Source organism: Etheostoma spectabile, unplaced genomic scaffold (assembly GCF_008692095.1).
Source record: "Etheostoma spectabile isolate EspeVRDwgs_2016 unplaced genomic scaffold, UIUC_Espe_1.0 scaffold00001427, whole genome shotgun sequence".
In the NCBI taxonomy this organism is placed as follows: Eukaryota; Metazoa; Chordata; class Actinopteri; order Perciformes; family Percidae; genus Etheostoma; species Etheostoma spectabile.
The window spans coordinates 118,998-132,120 of record NW_022602751.1 but is presented as its reverse complement, the minus strand read 5'-3'; positions in this window follow the sequence as shown (position 1 = coordinate 132,120).

Here is a 13,123-nt window from a genome sequence, read left to right as displayed (position 1 = left end):
ATCACCTGTCTGAACTTTGTATATTAAATTGTAGGGATGAGCGAGTACAGCATTATCTGTATCTGTATCTGTATCTGTTTACCACATTTATTATCTGTATCCGGATCCGTACTCGGAGTGGGCGGGGCCTACACCGGAAGTGGTCAGATATAACCCGGAAGTGGGTCGGAAATGGGGGGGTGGCTTTAACCGGTATGTTATTTTAAGCATGCAATTGATATGGGTTGATCAGAAATTGTTATATTTATTGCTGATTAGAAAACTATTTCCATGACAGCATCAGCATTGAGTGTCATTGGTGTTGTCATGGTAACAAACTATATAGGCCTACAGTATATAACAAGTTTTGCAACAATGTGCTTGCAATTATTTTTTTCTAAGATTATTTTTTCGGGCATTTTTAGGCCTTTAATGGACAGGACAGCTGAAGAAAGGGGAGAGAGGGGGAGTGACATGCAGCAAAGGGCCGCAGGCCGGATTCTAACCCGGGCCGGCTGCGTCGAGGAGTAAACCTCTATACACGGGCATCCGCACAGACCACTGTGCTATCTGGATGCCCAACGTGCTTGCAATTATTAAGTAAAATGTAATGAACAAGAGTTTTCATACTCAATAATATAACTTTATTTTTTAACTTTTAATTTTTCTATGATCAGTGTGATGATTTATTTATTTTTGGTTCTTTTTTATTTTCACACTCACAGACACACACACTCAATTGTGAGTGTGTGTGTCTGTGAGTGAGTAAAAGATACAGAGAGAGAGAGAGAGAGAGAGAGAGAGAGGGAGAGAGAGAGAGAGAGAGAGGGAAACAAAGAGAGAGGGGGGGGGGGCAGGGGGTTGGAATGTGTTTGTGTGTGTCTTCATTTGTAATATTATTAATTTATACCGCAACTGCCTTTTTATTTTTTTTATAAAACACAGCAAGAAAGTTTCAGACACAAAAAAACTGGTTAGAGCAGCAGGCAGTTAATAAAAAAAAAAAAAAAAAAAAACTCTGACGGCAGAGATGCAACGCGAGTCCAATTCTACCAACACCATGTCTAAACAAACCCCACGGTTACCAGAAGTCTCCTGGGGCCTGTTGCACGAAAGTAGAATAAAGATATCCTTAGTGCGACCTGCTCATCGCGGCTTAATCGGTTGCACGTTTGCCGAGCCAGGATAAACAGGTGGAGCTATGTCAAGCCAGGTGTAGATAGCCAGGATAAGTGCACGTTCACGGCTTTCTCAAATAGACCACGTTATTAATCACAGATTTACTGATGCAGAGATGAGAAGACGCATGCGCCAAATGTTTCACCCAATGAGCAGCAGCTTCTAGTGGACAGTAACGAGGAGGGAAGAATATGGAAAAAGGGAAATACGGCTCTTATCAAACGGAGAAAAAAAGCCCAACATAGCGGACCCTACTGAATGTGTGGGGGTGTAAAAATATCTACTTTGCCTCAAAAGAGAGCAGAGGGAACTAATGTTCCTCGGGAAATGGACCCTACGGACTTTAGGCTTAATTTCAAACCCTTATTCACAACGTGAGAACATGTTTTACAACCATGCCCAAATCTCTATAAACTATATCTAATTCTTTGAACAATTAATGTTCATACAGAACAATCAGAAAGGGACAACTAGAAAAAAAGTAAATGACTTCAATACACGCTGTGAACATATATGTAAAACAATATTCATGTTTTTTTATTCTTCTGACAAGTGACCGCACCAAAATAAAAAGATTAAGAAGCATTGTGGTGTTCCCAGTGTGATGAATGTAAACTACATTATATACGTGTATATAGGCCACGTTATTAGTCCGGTGATGTGAGACTTATGAGAAGGTTATGAAACCAATGTAAGCTGTAAACAAAAAACAATAGGCCCACTTATTAGGAGTAACACAAACTACCCTTCATTAGAGAAGGCCGCAACAAGAAAATGAAATCATGAAGTATTGGTCTCTGACCAGTCTGCCATTATTATCACTGGGAATATCGCTGCATTAATATCATCACACTTAATCTCCGGAGCGCGTCCTGTAGAAACCTGAGGCTGAGACCACAGACCTGCGCTGCTCATCTCTACTTTTACAGAGAGGTGGACACTGACGCGACTCGCAAGTCTGCTGGCAGGCAATAGCCATCGGCCACCGGGCACCGAGCACCGGGCAGCAGCCACCGGGCACCGGGCAGCGGCCACCGGCCACCGGGCAGCGGCCGCACGCCAGGCAGCGTCGACATAGTACCGTCCCACCGGGAAAAGTCCCACTCCGCATCAGGGTGCCAGTGCAACCATTTCTAACATCTAAACAACTGTAGTAGGGTTTAAATCAAACTCGCGAAAACAATAGTGACAAGTAGGCTAATGCATGTTAATAAAAATAAAGCAGAACACATGCAGAAGACAACGCAATAACTATTAAACACGTTTATTTGGGATCAGACGGCAGCCGATTTGACACATGAGACTCCAGGATTAATCTTAGCCCGGCTGTTAGCCTGCTCTGGACCAGGCTAGCCGCAAAGAATAAATCTCCATGGTTACTTGGCTGGGCTTAATTCAATCTGGTTTCGTGCAACCGAGTCCAAGCTAAATTCATCCAGGATAACTTGAATATCCCGGCTTAATCCCTTATCCTAGTTTCGTGCAACAGGCCCCTGGTTACTAGGTACTAGTTCAAACTGAAGTATAAAACAAACCTGAAGCTGAAGAAACCCTAAATATTAACGGGAAAGCCCCGCGGATCTGAGAGATACGGAGTGAGCTGTTCACTTCTCCCCGCCCTGAGTGCGTGTGAGAACAGCCGGTGGGACACAACAACAGGAGGAGGGGAGGGGCGCTGTTACTAGCCTATCACAGCATAGTGTAGGGGAGGGGTGCTGGGACTAGCCTATCACAGCATAGTGTAGGGGAGGGGCGCTGGGACTAGCCTATCACAGAATAGTGTAAGGGAGAGGCGCTGTGACTGGCACTGTGACTAGCCTATCACAGAACGGACACACAGTCAGTGGACACTTTCACTGAATCCGAGCACGGATATTGACTCACATTACTCGGATAATACTTGTACTCGGCAAAAGTGCTTTATCCGTACCGGATACTCGTTTCAGCCGAGTATTCGGATCACCCCTATTAAATTGCACTTTTTTCTGCTTTTTTTGTTGCACATCTGGTTGGATGCAAACTGCCTTTCGTTGTCTTTGTATGCTGCACAATGACAGTACAGTTAAATCTGAACTTACTATATGCCCTTTGTTTACGCAAAAAATCATTCATATAAGTGATAACATTTGTATTGTTGTTTCAAATGTTATAATTGTGATAATTGAGTTATGATCATTAAGAGGCGTGGTTTACTTCAGGCTGCTGTGTACCTGTGTTATTACATTATCTGTGTTACATGACAGCAATATAAGTAAAAGATGGGATTCAATTAACTTTTATTTTTCTTGAAAAAGTACTAAATAAATTGACTGAAAGAGACTATTATGTAAATTGCAATTATTTGTGAACCTTTTCACCGTACTGCAAATTTCTAGAACGCATGCGTCATGCAGGACATGCACAAGCTCTTAACATGGGAGCCGAAATAAAACGGTCACGCCACGCAGCTGACATGGCATGCAGACATTATTAAGAATCAAAGCACACTAAAACCATTCAACCTACCGCACACAGCTGCAGGGCCTGCCGTGCCCTCTCCACGTCAGGGTCCTGGACAGACGGCAAATTCATTGTAGATGCCATCTGAACAAATGGAGCAAAAAAGAAAAATCCTACATTTCAGCATGCAACATTTTCACTAATATTTAGCCAAATCAAGGCACATCACAGTTAGAACCAGAACGGCATCCAAGTTAGTTACTAAATTGCCTACTTTCAAAGCAATTATGCTAACCTACCATGTGCTTTTGGATTAGCTAGCTAAGTAACTAACCTTGATGTATAAAAAATATCTATATAGGCCCATAGGCTATCTGTAATGGTCTTTTTGAAAGTCTGCAATTATACCAGCAAATGCTAAGCCATATGTTTAACACCACAAACAAAAAAAAAAACATTTGTTAAAAATGTAATACCTAGACAACCTTACTTCTGTTCGGTCCACCAATCCAAATGAAAGAATGGCGTAATTCAGTCTTTCTCCACAAAAGGGATTATGGGGGCGCTCTCTCCCAATCACAGTAAAGAATTAACTTTCTTTTTCTCTTCTTTTAAGGTGCCAGGTGATGACAGTATCAGCAGAAAAATGCACAGAATAATAATAAATAAATAATTTAAATTCAAAGAAGATAAAATATTATATTAGTGGCCATTAATAAAAAATTAATTCATAATTAAGTAATCTTCTGTGTTTTTCTGTCAGGCGAAATAATGCTCGCAAACCCTTGGTTTGGTTGGATTGGTTGAATTGAATATTCAAGGCGTGTAACATGAATGCCCGTGGATGCGGTTAAACCGTGCTTTATGCTCAAACTGTGAGTGCTTTCGCATGCTTAGGGAGAGAATAAGGTCCCAAACACTCAGGGAGAGATTCGGAGAGAGAGAGAGAGAGAGGGAGATTCGGGGAGAGAGAGAGAGAGAGAGATTGAAGGACTTCTTGCCCGCAACAGTAAGCTTGTTTGCCAGCTGATTGACGTTGTTAGCATGCTAACGTATTTTCTTTGCAACACAACATGAATGTATGTAACGTATATTTATAATTTGCTCAGCAAATAACAAAGTCAACTGAGCTCTGACTGACACGGAGTGCGTTTCCTCTTGTTGTTATGTAGCTAACGTCAAGTTAGTTAGCTAAGGCTACTACCGTTTCTTGGCTAGCTAACGTTACCCAGAGTTTAGCAGCGGGGTTTATAGAGCTGACGTGGCTAACGTAGGTAGCTAGCTATAAGTCTGTTATAACCAGAGATGGGAAGTAACGCAGTACAAATACTTTGTTACTGAACTCAAGTAGATTTTTCTGATACTTTTACTTTAGTATTTATTTTTGTGGCGACTTTTTACTTCTACTCCTTACATTTTAACACAAATATCGGTACTTTCTACTCCTTACATTTTACAAAATTGGCTTGTTACTTTAGTTTTTAACAAGAGGTTTAGGAGAATAGCGCGGACACGCGCCTCACAACGCGAGCGCGCCACACGGAGAAAAAAGTGAGAGAAGAAAAAGAGCTGTCCGGAGGATAATCAGCTGAGATTGTGTGTGTGCCTCTTTGAGAACTGTAAGTCGTATAACTCATGTTGTCAGTTCACTTAAGCCTGTTAATCTACAGTTCTTGCACATTTAAAGTAAGTTAGCTAGTGGTTTTGGTTGTCTTAGCTAGGTTGCACGTTGATCTTAATGAAGCATCAACAGTTTCACCAGCTTTATTCACATGAGTTTTTTTTTTTACCAAACTTCAGATTCTGTAATTCAATTGACAAGTGGAGGGAAACTTAGCTAGAGAGAAGTTGTCTCCATCCGTGTTTTAACAGACACACCTGGGGTGAAGTTGGAAACCAGTATCAGCTTTAATACAGTCCTAATTTAGTTCTCAACTTCCACATCATTTCACTGGAGTTATCTTTATTATTGTTTACGTCGTCAATACCATATTCAATCTAAATGAATGGGAATATATCTACTGTACGTTGCATTTGCCGCACGACTAAGACAACCCAACAGATTCGGCATTCTGCATTAATTCACAGCAAATCATTCCGGTTTGATGGCGCTAACGTTAGCACATAGTAGTATGGAGGGCGACACGATTGAAAATGAAGATAACAGAGATCCGGCAGACAAGCAGCAAGACATTCCCATCATCCTCAGCCTTATCTGAGAGAGATGTTTGAGACAGTAGGCTGGAGTCTGGAGTTGAGACAGTAGGCTGGAGTCCCAGTTTCTGTCATAATAATCATATATGTGATGTTTAAGGCCTATTGGCAGACAGCCATTTAAAATGTAGCCATTGCCATATAAAGACATGTCCTCCATGTCCACTGAAGTTCCTCAGCGTCTCTCCAGTAACATTTGTGTGCTCCAAGAAGCTTTCGCAAGGCTACTTTTACTTTTATACTTTAAGTAAATTTCCAAGCCTGTACTTTGTTACTTTTACTTGAGTAAAGAAGTTTAATCAGTACTTCCACTTTTACCGGAGTATTTTTTAACACAAGTATCTGTACTTCTACTTAAGTACGGAAAGTGAGTACTTTTGCCATCTCTGTTAAAGACACAACATTAGGTTTTTCAATCAGATTTATAGTCAAACTGAAAATGTCCCCGTTTTTCTCCCTTTTCAGGGATTATGTCCCAGTTTTGACGTCTGGTGAATTTATATCATATCAGAATATTCTATTACTGTTAAGCACACTATGAATATTAAAATACGCCTAATCATGTGTCCAGTACCATAGCTACATGTCTGACCTTTGTAGCAAATAAAAACATGAAAATCAGTTTGGTATTCAGTGAGATTGATTAATTAAACGCGCTGACAGCTCATTGCACCTGCCAAACACATTCCACTGAGTGGAGCGGGTGACCGGTCCAAGATGGCGGCCCCACGTCTCGTCAGCGCCAATAGGCAGTAGCGGTCGATGCGGCGTCTACTCTATAAATGTCTATGCCGTTACAACTTTCAGACAGGTTGCTCACGTCACATTTACGTCGTCAAGCTCAGTTGGAGACTGCGCAGTAACGCTCAGCATCACCGGGAAAGAGCTTCTAATAGACTTCACTGGTCTCCGTCCAGAACAACGGGACCTGTTGGTCCACTTCTTTAACTGTCTATGGTTTCACTCACTCACTTTAAACAACTACTAACTGGCTCTATTAGCCTACAAGCTAGTGCTAGCTTGTAGGCTAATAGAGCCAGTTAGGTCAGTTGGGTCAGTGTTTTCTTTCTTTCATTCCTATTTCAGGTCTGTCAGTCACAGTGAACACCGGGGACATTTCCGGGGACAGATCACCAAAACCGGGGACTGTTTCCGGAAACCGGGGACGTCTGGTCACCCTCCACAAGGACTTTAGCTTGCGCTACACTAACTGCTAACGATGCTAACGATACTTTCGGGCTAACGATGCTAACAGCCGTTGGTATCATAATTTTTACAAACTGTATGGATGTAAAACGATTTTAACACACACACACACACACATATGTATGTATGTTACATATGGAAATGAATGAATGTTTACCTTCTGTCCGGTTCAGTAAGTGCAGCTTGCGGTTGAGCCGTGCGGTAAAGATAACGGATTCTCTTTCATCATCACGGATAACGGTCGTTCTCCTCGTCACCGCCGAAGGCCCGCCCCTCTTCCCTCACATCGACAGCTGATTGGACGGGAAGTTAACAGCAACCAATAGAATTAAAGTAGGTCAACAGATTTTAAAAAACTGTATTTTTACTGTAACACTGAACACATTCAAAATAAATTATTTAACGGTTACAAGAAACAACAACGGAAAAACTACAAAATAATATGTAATATAGAGTATACATAATTAAATCAACCTGACGTGTGTAGTAATAACAATAACAATAACTGAACTTTTCTTTTCATAAACATTATTTTAGTTTTTAAAATCCAGAAAATGTAGAAAGTAAGTGTGTGTGTGTGTGTGTCTGTGTGTGTGTATATGTGTTAATATCGTGAGTACATTTCTTGAGTTACGATTGTATTAAATTATGGTTTAAGTAATGATAAATGTATATATTAACTCAATGTTCACATCACTCCAGTTCGGAGGTCTTTACTCTGTTTTCCTGCCCCTCAAAGAATGTATTTCTAAATGCTACTGCATACACACAACCACGGGGGGATGGAGTCCAGGTTGAAATATACACAAGTTATGCTTTAAATATCAACATATTATTAACATTTAAAATGGGCGTGTACAGGGAGGGATAAGAGGCTGCTTCACATATGCACACTTGTAGGTAATGTGTGATTTACAAACGGATTACATACAGATGTGCATGCGCACGGTTTTATAAATCTGATATATTTTTGGCTTTTGGGTGTAGTACACTTTCAGCAAGGATCCCACACTAAAAGTAGTGATTATTTACATGGTGTCTGGTGGAGATATGCTGCTCTACACACTAAAAGTAGTGATTATTTACATGGAGTCTGGTGGAGATATGCTGCTATATACACACTAAAAGTAGTGATTATTTACATGACCTGCAGGCGGCGGCCTTCTGTCTTTAAGACTTTTAATCTGAAAAGCCCCGATTTAAAGTAAACCGGAAGTTTGGAGCTGACGGCGGGTTATCTGTGTGTTTTGTTTGCTGCTGAGTTCCTATGTGAGTTTTTTCGGAGACAGAGCTCCAGGTGAACCCGCACGTGTTCAGGTAAATATCTTAATAACTGCTCATTTACACGGCAGCCAGAGTGCGTGCGAACAATAAGCGAATAGAAGCCCGAGCGGCGCATGCGTTAACACACCGGGCTAGCTACGTTGTTAGCTCCGCAATTAGTTTCGTGGCTAACTGCTAGCTCCGCTATTAGCTTCATGGCTAACTGCTAGCTCCTCCGCTAGCTCCGCACTTACCTTCGTGGCTAGCTTCTAGCGCCGCTGTTAGCCACGAAGCTAACGTCTAGCTCGGCTTTTAGCTTCGTGGCTAACTACTAGCTACGCTATTAGCTTCGTGGCTAACTGCTAGCGTTAAAGTCTCAGCTCTCTTCTAATGTGTGTTGTGTTGTTTGATTTAACGTAAATTTTCCGTGGTTTTAGTCAGTTTGAGAGGAGTTTTATATGCTAGCAGCCTCTGGCAGAAGCTAACAGGATAATTAGCAGTCCATGGTGCTTGTTTTTAAAGCATTAATTCTTTACTGTGAAATTCACTTCTCAGTAATTCAATTTTTCAAAACATCCTGAAATAGTCCAAATTTTACGAGAAACTGGAAAAAAATTACTAATAAAGTACAGTAATATAAAAAGGTCTAAAGAAGTTGTAATATTTCTAGAGAGTGAACTATGTGTATATGTGTGAATAAATATATAATATTTATCTAAAGTATCTGTCCATCTATAGTATCTATAAGTACATTCAACCAATACTACGTTTCCCTCCAGTCCGTTATGAATGCAGAACTCTGAGTTAGGGCTGCACGTTTATGGCCAAAACGATTATTTTTATCAATATTGTCATCACGATTATTTGTTGGTTTAAACCACACACCTTTTATAGTCACATAGGTTGTTGCTTTCACAGCCATATTATGCTACACTCTTCTTATGTTGAATAGACATACAGCTGCAACACATGTAAATGAAAATTATCTGAAATAAATTGCCTAGGATATATTTAAAATAAAAAAGTATCTCTGTGAAAGCTCCTTCACTTGTTTTCAACAATAACTGATTAAAAGAGCTAGGTAGGTGGTGGACATACTCACAGACGGTTGACCCAGTGTGAATGGCGGGGGGTGGGCGTACTTATGAATGGGTCCAGCAGGCTCCGTCTCACACGCTGTTACTCATATTTAACTAGCACCGGTCACTGCTGTTCTCTGAATAACACAGACGGCACAAAATGTTGCGTTTACCTTATGTTTGCGTAAACCTTGAGACCAATGCACCTCAAACTGGCCCAAAACCTTCGAACCCCACTGTATGCCCTTAAAGAAGCAACCAGGCCTTGTTGCCCCATCAAAACGTCTTTCTGAACTTTCCATTTTCACACAGGAACATCTGGAGATGTTCTGCTAAATGAAGTGTGGTTGGTCCAGACTACTGTGCATGTAGCGTGTAGCTCCAGTTAATGACTTTTGGGCCTGACATTTTAGTAGTTCTTTCAGTTTGAATGCAGGAGATACTTGACACTCTGGAGTCCTATGGATTGGTCCCCTCATCAGCCCTTTCATTTTCTCCATTCAAACAGAAGATTTTTATCTAGTAAACAAGGTGGCCGCGGGTCCTTAAAAAGTCTTAAATCGCGTTTCCTAAAATTAAGGCCTTAAAAAGCATTAAATTGTCTTAAATTCAGATTGGGTAGGTCCTAAATATGTTTGTGTAATGTCCCGGCAAAAATGCAGGCAATCTGTTGTTGAATATTTTTTCCCGGTAGGCTTTGCGCTGCCTTGTCGCGGTAACATAAGCCCATTTGTACATGTCCTATCCCCTGACCAATCAGCTATCCTAACCTTAACCACTCCAACCAATCAAGCTGCTTTGTGGGCGGGTGTTGGCGTGGCTGTAGTCGGTGAGATTTGTAATTTCGCGGGATTCGTAATTTAGCAGCATGCAGGTGATACAGTAATTGTTGATAGCCGTCTAGAAACATGGGGAAATGTAAGTTCAGTGACCAGTGGCTTGAAAACAACGAGTATCCTTGGTTAAGGTCGGTGCCTGAAAATGCTTATGAAGCAAACTGCGTTATATGTCGGAAGATTTTCAAACTTGGGACAATGGGGATCAGAGTGGTGGAATCGCACGTATAAAGCAAAAAACAGAGACTACGTAAAGGCACGCCAGCAACCCGCCATCGCTAGTTTCTGCTCCACCGCTAGCAACAATGTCAACGCTACAACACTAGACGTTATGCAGGAAATCTACAGCAACAACGCCAGCTGACCTACGAGCAGTTTGTGGCTCTACGCCAACACTCCGAGCTGAGGACCGGGACAAGACACAATTCATACAGGTCAAATGACGGGACTGAAGAAGTGTTCCAAGCTATGCTTCCAGATTCAAGGCTTGTACAGTCATTTACCTCTGGAAAAGACAAGACCAGATACGTGGCTAAATTTGGATTGGCGCCATATATAAAAAAGACCTCGTCACAGAAGTCCAAAAATGCGGTGCATTTGTAATTATGTTCGACGAGACACTGAACCAGAAAACCAAAAGCAAACAGCTGGACTTGCATGTGCTTGTATCGTAATAATATTGGTGATACACTCATTTGGGAAGGCTTTGTCAAGTGCAAAGTCACTGTTCTCATTCATAGCATTCGTTTCGATGTCTCACTATGGGATACGCCTCCCTGCGTATTCCTCAGAAGCATTTATCTCATTACGCCAATCCTGATTGGCTGGTGATCGAGTGTCCGCGTCACGTGGGTCCATCCCCCTTAAATAGCTTACGCTACGACGCGGACACCATTCTTTCTAAAACCTCTTCTCGCTTCGAAGCATATCTCAGTCGTGCAGGCTAGCTAGCTAAACTGTCCACAGACCGGAGCCATCCTAGCTAACTTCTCCGTCGCCGGGCGCTAGCTGCCTTCGACACGACTCTTCGGTCTCACCACAGACTGGAGCGTTATCCGCCTAGCCGTTTCACGGTAAGGCTATTTCTGCGCGTTAGCACACCAGCTACTGCTCAGTATCTTCGCGTTTAGCACTCCTGCTAACGAAGATGTCTTCTGACGTCCCTCACACCAGAGGACACGAAGACTCAGGGGCTCGACTTTGCCATTGTGGTAACAAAATTTCGAGCAGGGACACACACCAGGTCTGCTCGTGTTGCCTCGGGCTGGAACACGCCCGCCTGGCCGTTGAAGCCCCTGGTTCATGCAGGCATTGTGCCTGCTTTACCATGAAGAGCCTTCGCCGACGGCTAGCGCGCCAAGCTAGCTTGTCGGGGAAGGACCCATACCTGCCCAACACCAATTTGCCGGCCGGCAATGAGGTGTCTGGCGCGGATGCCGTACCGTGCGCCGGTCCCAGCTGGGGCTCACAGCTGGAGCTGGGCGCGGCGGCCCCGCTCGCGGAGGACGTACTCGAGCTGGACTACGAGGACGAGGACTCCTCGGAGCTCCTCATATCAGAGGATGACGAGGACGAGTTTGAACTGTTCATCCCCTCCGCCCAGGCTGTCAAGCCTGATGCTGTGTCTGCCTTCGGAGACGAGGACGTAAGTGTACCAGCTTCCCCCGCTCCCAGTATGGACATGCAGGACGTGTGTAAACGCGCTGCGTCCAGGCTGAACATCCCTTGGCCCGCGGTCGTGGTGGAGCCCACCAGATCACGCTATGAGGGGAAGAAATTGCCCCTGACCAAGAGGTCGGCAAAACAGCTACTTCCAGTTTTTCCTGAACTGCTGGAAGAGGTATCCTCTTCGTGGAAACACCTCCCTTTCAGCGGTAAGACCCCGATTCAGGGAGCTTCCTCCCTGGAGTTTGAGGGCATGGAGAAGCTTGGAATGTCCCGCATGCCCCCGATGGAGCCGTTGGTTGCAGCCCACCTCCACCCGCGGGTGACTGCGGCAACCTCACGGACCCCCACACTGCCGTCGAAGGCGGACCGTTTCCAGTCTGCCTTGACCGAGAGGGCGTATAAAGCGGCAGCTTTAGCGGTAAGAGCTCTGAATGTCTCCTCCATGCTCACAGCGTACCAAGCGGAGCTGTGTGAGGACATGGTCACCAAACCAGAGCCTGCTGTGTGGGAAGAGATAACTGTGATCACGGACATCTGCCTCCGCGTGCAGCGCTGTGCAGTCCAGGCCACAGGTAAATCTATGGGGCTAATGGTTCTACAGGAAAGGGCTAGATGGCTCAACCTGACGAACCTGTCCGACAGGGAAAAAGAGGACATTTTAGACATGCCCGTCGTCCCTGACGGAGTCTTCGGCACCGCTCTGGCCTCAATGCAGCAGAGGTGTGAGGCGAAGAAGAAGGAGGACGAAGCTCTTCAACTTTGCCTCCCTCGGAAAGCCGAGCCCCCCCCGCCTCCAGCCACGCGCCAGTCTTTCTCTCAAGCTGTCTCGCGGTCTGCTCAGTTCAAAATCCCCAAGCGGCCAGATCCCCAGCCCGCCCCAGCTGCCCCACCCCAGCAGAAGGCGAGAGGGAGCTGGCCCAGGAAAGCCCCTGCGCAGACGACTGCCCCCCCGGGACAGCCAGCCCAGGCCGCTTTTCAGCAGGTGAAAAAGAAGAAGAGGGCGGTTTGACAACCGACCTCTCTCCACCTGCGTCGGGGCTGGAAGTTCCCCGTTCACCAGCCCCACGTTTTCTGTTCGTAAGTGTGATGCCCCCACGCTCCCCGTTGTGGCGCGCGCTGCCAGACGGGCGCGTCCCCTCCAAGGGAAGCGGAGACTTTGTTGCGGCGATGGCAGGCCCTGCCCCCCACCCAAGTCACCTAAGCACACACTCACTCTGTTCAACAGAATTAAAGCATGTTTCACTGTCGCATCCAGACATA